Below are 6269 nucleotides of genomic sequence, written 5' to 3'. Positions count from 1 at the left end.
CAGCCAAAGCGGCAGATGTAGCTGCCCCGATCCTAAATGAGTGAGTCCCGTATAAGGTGCTGTTTAAATTAAGCGACTGTAAGGTCCGCTTTAAAATGGCCGCAAATTGATATTTAGTCAGAGGAATGCTATTACTGTGACACAGAAACAAGTTGGCCTGGGGTCTCCTGCTCATAAACTGTGACGCCAGCCTAAACGGGCAGATATGCTGAAGCTGTTGAGGAGCTAACTGCACCCACGATCCCTTCCCGCTCTGATCAGTCTTAGATCTAACTATTTTGCAGGCAAAGGTCCCTTCGCCCAGACTGACATGTTCTGCTCTCAACCCAGACTCTTGATGCCCTCTGGACCTAGCTACCAGCTCCGAAATGCGAAAAGCCCCAAAAAAGGCCATGGAAAAAGCCAAACTAAATAAAAGCTTCTCGTATTCGTCCGAGGTAACCAAACCCACTCTCCGTATCAAATCCTCCAAGATGTTAAGGGTAATTGGTAAACGGGCATCGCTATGAGAAGGACGGATTCTCCCCCAACCCTTCAAGGCCTTATTAATTAAAAATTGTTTGGTAACGTCCGGGTAACCCTGCAGCTTGGCCATAAATGATATACCAGCCAGGGTAGATGCCATAGAGGTCTTAGAATCACCTTCGGAATATCTGTCCCACATAAAGGCTAGCATAGCATCTCTCTGACCTGCCTCGGATTGGTCTTTCTGCCTGCTGAACAACGACCACCGTCTCCATGACGCCTGATAAGATCTCAGGGTGGAGGGAGCTACCGCTTGTTCCGCGAGGCCTCTTATGCCGGCTTGATGATCTGCCAAACACAAGGGGGACACGGGGTACCAACACGGTCTGCGTGAGGAGCAAGGCTGCGAAACCTGTCCCAGTGGAATCGGGACAACGCATCTGCTAGGCTATTCTGCACCCCCGGAACATGCCTCGCCCTGAATGAAATGTCATTCTGCAAACAGCGCAACACTAGGTGCCGCAAGAGCAATATTGCCTGGTAGGCCGATGCACTCTGCTTGTTGATGGACTGGACCACCCCCAAATTGTCACACCAAAAAACTATGTGCCTACCCCGCAAAACGGGTGCCCATAATTCAATTGCCACCACAATCGGGAATAATTCAAGAACCAACAAGTTCCTAGTGGTCCCATCCCTGTGCCAATCATCGGGCCAGCTATCTGCACACCAGTGTCCATCCAGATAAGCCCCAAAGCCGGATGCCCCAGCAGCGTCTGTGAACAAGTTAATTTCCCCGTTTGTTACTGGAGGTGACGGCCAAATACGCTTGCCATTAAAACCCCTAAGAAAAATGAGCCATATCTGAAGATCCTCCCTAACCACCTTGGATAGTTGTATGACTGCATGTGGCCTACTCCTACCTGCTGTGGCTCTTTGGAGCTTCCTACAGAAAACCCTCCCCATGGGTATTACACGGCAGGCAAAGTTGAACCGCCCTAACAGGGACTGTATCGACCTCAGGGTACTAACGTTTGCCCCTAGCACTTCTGTGATAGCCTCATACATCTTTGTAACCTTGTCTGCTGGAAGCCTGCATATCCCTGCTAGCGTGTCAATCTCGATCCCGAGGAATGAGAGACATGTAATTGGGTCCTCCGTCTTGTCTGCTGCGATGGGAACGCCTAAAACCCTAAACAAGGCCTCCGTGGAAAAAAGCGTATCTCGACAAACCGTGGTACCAGGCGGCCCGATAACCAGGAAGTCGTCAAGATAATGCGCGATCCACCGACACCCTGTCCCGGCCTGAATGCACCAATGCAAGAAACCGCTAAATTTCTCGAACAGTGCGCATGAGATCGAACAACCCATGGGCAGGCAGCGATCGATGTAGTATTCACCACGATGCCGGAAACCCATGAATTGATACGACTCAGGGTGAAGGGGCAGCAATCTGAACGCCGATTCGATATCCACTTTGGCCAACAAGGAGCCCCTGCCGCATTCCTGGACCAGCGCTAGGGCCGATTCGAATGACTGATAACTGACAGAACTGAGATTAACGTCAATTGCGTCATTCACGGATTTACCGGCAGGATGAGACAAGTGCTGGATCAATCTAAACTTTCCTACCGCTTTTTTGGGAACTACCTCTACTGGGGACAAAATCAGATTGGGAATAGGAGGAAGTCGGAACGGGCCAATCATGCGACCCAAACCAACCTCCTTCCCTATTTTTTCGTCTAATACTTCTGGGAAAGCGAGCGCCGATTTCAGATTAACCGGAGCTGCCGAGGAAACGCTACCTTGGACCGGGAGTTTAAAGCCAAAATGAAAGCCGTCATGGAGAAGGGACCCAGTCACCTTATCATCAAACCACCCCAGCCACTTATCCAGCTCAACCAAATCAATTGGCGACGGCCCCTTGACTCGGCAGAGCTGAGCCAGAGCCTCTTCCCCGTCCCCCACTTCCACGGGACTTTGCGCATTCGTTGGCAGGGTGATGGCCGTTACATGACGTGCAAATGTGTCTTAATCTGCAGGCTGAGCCTCTTTGACAGGCCCCTGCATTGAAGTCATAACACCTTCCTTTTGGGGGGAGGACATTCTGCGTCCTCCCCGGCCCTTGAAACCGCCTGACAGAGCTACCCTCTGCAGACTGACTGCTGGGCCTCATTAACTCCAGCCAGGTGTCAATGTCTTTCGATCCCAGAGGAAGTCTCTCACGCCCACTCATCCGTTTCCTGAAAAGCTCGTCATATGCCCTCCAAATTACCGGGCCGTCCTTTACGTACATCCCACTAATAAGGTGCATATACCTCCATACCTCCGCTTGTTCGCTGGGACGGGTCTCTACATATATTGTAGCGAAAATGGAGAAGGCATTAACCCATCTAGAGAAGGATCTGTATTTCTCCTCCCCCATTCCCGACCTCTCACAGGCGGCCGCCAGCGCCTTCCTATCTTCCCCGGTTAACGCGTACATATCCACGTACTTGCCCCTCCTAATTCTATCACGTACGCTAGGCCTTATGCCGTGTGTAATTTCCAGGGATTCTACCTGCCCCAATTCGCTACGAGCCGCTGGTTGGTCTGTGTCTCCTGATTGGGGTGTGTGCTTACTCCGTTTTCCTAACAATTCTGTTTCTAACAACTTAATTAATTTTCTGGGCCTGTCCCCCGAGCCGGAGGACCCACTGCTGGTAGATAAGACAGGTGATGCCAACAAGTGTGATTTATGTGTGTTAACGGAAATGGACTCACCGACAGGAGCGGTATTCCCAGCACCGACAGACGTCTCCCCGAGTGCAGTTGCCGCGACCTGTCCACCAGCCGTGTCCCGGACCGCATCCTCCCTGGACCCTGCCGACCTCATATCACGAGACTCGGACCCCGAACGATCGTTCCGACCGACCCTCGACTCCGGATTTGTAACAGTAGTCTCTGAAACGGGAAGGGGAACAGTCAGCTGAGATCTGGGCAAATAGTCCAAGCGCCGCCGCGCCGCGTTGATGTCTCTATCTACGTTACACGGGTTGAAAGCCGCTAAATGGTCAGGGCTAGGGAACGTAGAAAATTCCTCCCGCATCCGATCGCTAAACCCGGAGGTAGCCCGCCCCCCTAGGGGGAGAGGCCCTGGACTTAAATTACCGCCGCTGGAGTGGTGATAATCGACTATAATGTTATCAGTCCTGACCCCGTGACCCCTATGGGTGAACCCACCCGCCACGATCCCCGGGGAAGAGACCCTTCGTGACGTGTATGGGCGAGACGCTGGAGGTGACAGGCGTTGCCGGCGTGAAGAGGGCCATACAGGCGCCTCGGACCGGTCACTGAAATCCATTGAGGCCCTGGCAGGAAGTGTGTCCCACCCACCCGCATGGTGCTGGAATTCCCCGTGACCCGAGGTATGTCCTTGTGACCTGCTGAACTCTTGACCTCTGCCATGTTGTGACCCCCATGCTGATCCACCACTACTATGGGGCAGGAATGGGCTGGGAGGGAAATGCAATTGGTGGGGTGCTGGAGGGTTATGACCTCGTGACCTGAAGCCGTGGGCTGCCACGGGAGGGGTGATGGGACATAATCTGAACTGGGAATGGCTCCTATCCTCAACAGGGCTGGTTGAAAGGACACCTAATGTGTTAGCCTGGGGAGGGGGGGTGACGGCTACTTGCTGGGACCGCTGAGGCTGCCCGCTAAGCTCCCTGACAGAAACGCTGGCTGCCCCTGCAGCCATGTCATATAGATTGGCTGCGCTGCTGGATCCGGCCGGGCGCGATGGAGCGCGCGTTCTGCGCATGCGCGAACCGGCCGGGGGGAGAGGGGAGGGGGCGCCGCTGCGCCTAGTGGCGCGAAATGCTGGGGAGTGCCCGGGAGAGGATCCCAGGGGGGGCCGTGCATTATCGCCGCTTAGCGGCATGTCTGGAGTGAGGGCTGGGGTTTGGAGGGCAGAGGCTGAGGCTGAGGCTGTAAGATGGCGGCGGGAGGGGGTGGGAGAGGGGGACCTGAGGCGTGCCGGGCGAGGAGCATTTCTCTTGGGACGGGGCATTATGCTGGTGGCTGGAGGGAAAGAAACTAATGGCAAACGAAGGGAGGGGGTGACGGCGGGAACGGTAAATGAGGGGCTGAAGGAAGAGGGGGGGGGGGGCAGGCCGAATGAGAGGCAGGTAAAGACAAGGGGAGAAGAAGAAGGCTGGTTTTAAAATAATAACGGGAGGGGGAACGTTAAAGGCAAATGGAAATGGGCAAAAGGATACAATAAAACAAAGAATAAACCACAAAATGGGACTTATCCGTTTTCCTCGCTGCTGGGTATCCCTCTGGATCTCGTGCTGCAAGTGAAGTAAAGCAGGAAGTACATCCTGCTATATTCTATCAAGGTCCCTCCCACATGGACCCCCATTGGTCGGTCCCCACCCCATGTTAAAACACACCAGGTCATCATTCAGCTTGTTACAAACCCTGTCGCCCTTTAAGTGCGTTCGTCCTAATAGCCTCACTTGTCAAAGTATTAATACTACGTTGATGTACTTTTGAAATTGGAGAGCTACTTTTTACTAAAAGTACATCTCCCTTATATAATTAAGTATAATGCAGACCTGCTCAAAAACTTAGTATAATTAAAGAAGTCTTATGCCATAAATGATGATGATGAGAGCTGCTTATGTGAATGTCTATAGTGGTTTTCTCTACCAGTGTCACTGTATTAGACAACTGTTATCAAACTTAGCAATAATGATGCATTAATCTGCCAATCAAGTGTGAAAGCTGGCTATGTGTATAGGCATAGTAAACACATATCATCATCATCCTCATTATCATTTATTTATATAGTGTCACTAATAGCGCAGCGCTGTACAGAGAACCCATTCACATCAGTCCCTACCCTATTGGAGCTTACAGTCTAAATTCCCTAATATAGACACACACTCACACACAGACAGAGAGGGAGAGACTAGGGTCAATTTTGATAGCAGCCAATTAACCTAACAGTATGTTTTTTGGAGTGTGGGAGGAAACCCACGCAAACACAGGGAGAACATACAAACTTCACACAGATAAGGCCATTGTTGATATAAGTACTGGCTCTGCTTACCATTGTCCAGTCTAGTACATAACTGTATTAATGCTGTGAAATATTATTACTTTGAATGCCTTAAATATGCAAGAGCGCATTTGGGTAAGTTTATGCTAATAAAAGATATATGCACTTTTCTTGCCTACCCATACTATTTAATAACCACCAAAAATTAAGCAATATGTAAGCACTGCTTCCAGTTGAAATCAGTCTGTCTGTCTGTCTGTCTGTCTATCTATCTATCTTTCTATCTATCTATCTTTCTATCTTTCTATCTATCTATCCGTCTGTCTATCTTTAAAACTGAAAGACATCCATTAAACATACACAATGACAGCATATTTAGTGTGTAATTGATGCTAAAACACAATTCTCACTCTCCTAATATAGCTGATTTTTGACAATGAACTGCATTTTTCATGTGAAGCATTTGATGTCATAAAGATGTAAACCTCACAAAGCAATTCTGTCACTGGTCAGTTTGCTTGACAGACATCTGACTTTAAGGTACTAGCCAATGGAAACATGGTGACATGTAAATATGAAAGCACATTAGGACAAAATATGCAATAAGATAGAGGCAAAGGGAGATGGCTGCTGGGAATGTATTTCATTTATCCCAGAAAATCTTTAAATCTAAGTATTAATACTACGTTGATGTACTTTTGAAATTGGAGAGCTACTTTTTACTAAAAGTACATCTCCCTTATATAATTAAGTATAA

Source organism: Mixophyes fleayi, unplaced genomic scaffold, assembly GCF_038048845.1.
Source record: "Mixophyes fleayi isolate aMixFle1 unplaced genomic scaffold, aMixFle1.hap1 Scaffold_32, whole genome shotgun sequence".
In the NCBI taxonomy this organism is placed as follows: Eukaryota; Metazoa; Chordata; class Amphibia; order Anura; family Limnodynastidae; genus Mixophyes; species Mixophyes fleayi.
Note: the sequence above shows the minus strand (reverse complement) of the source record.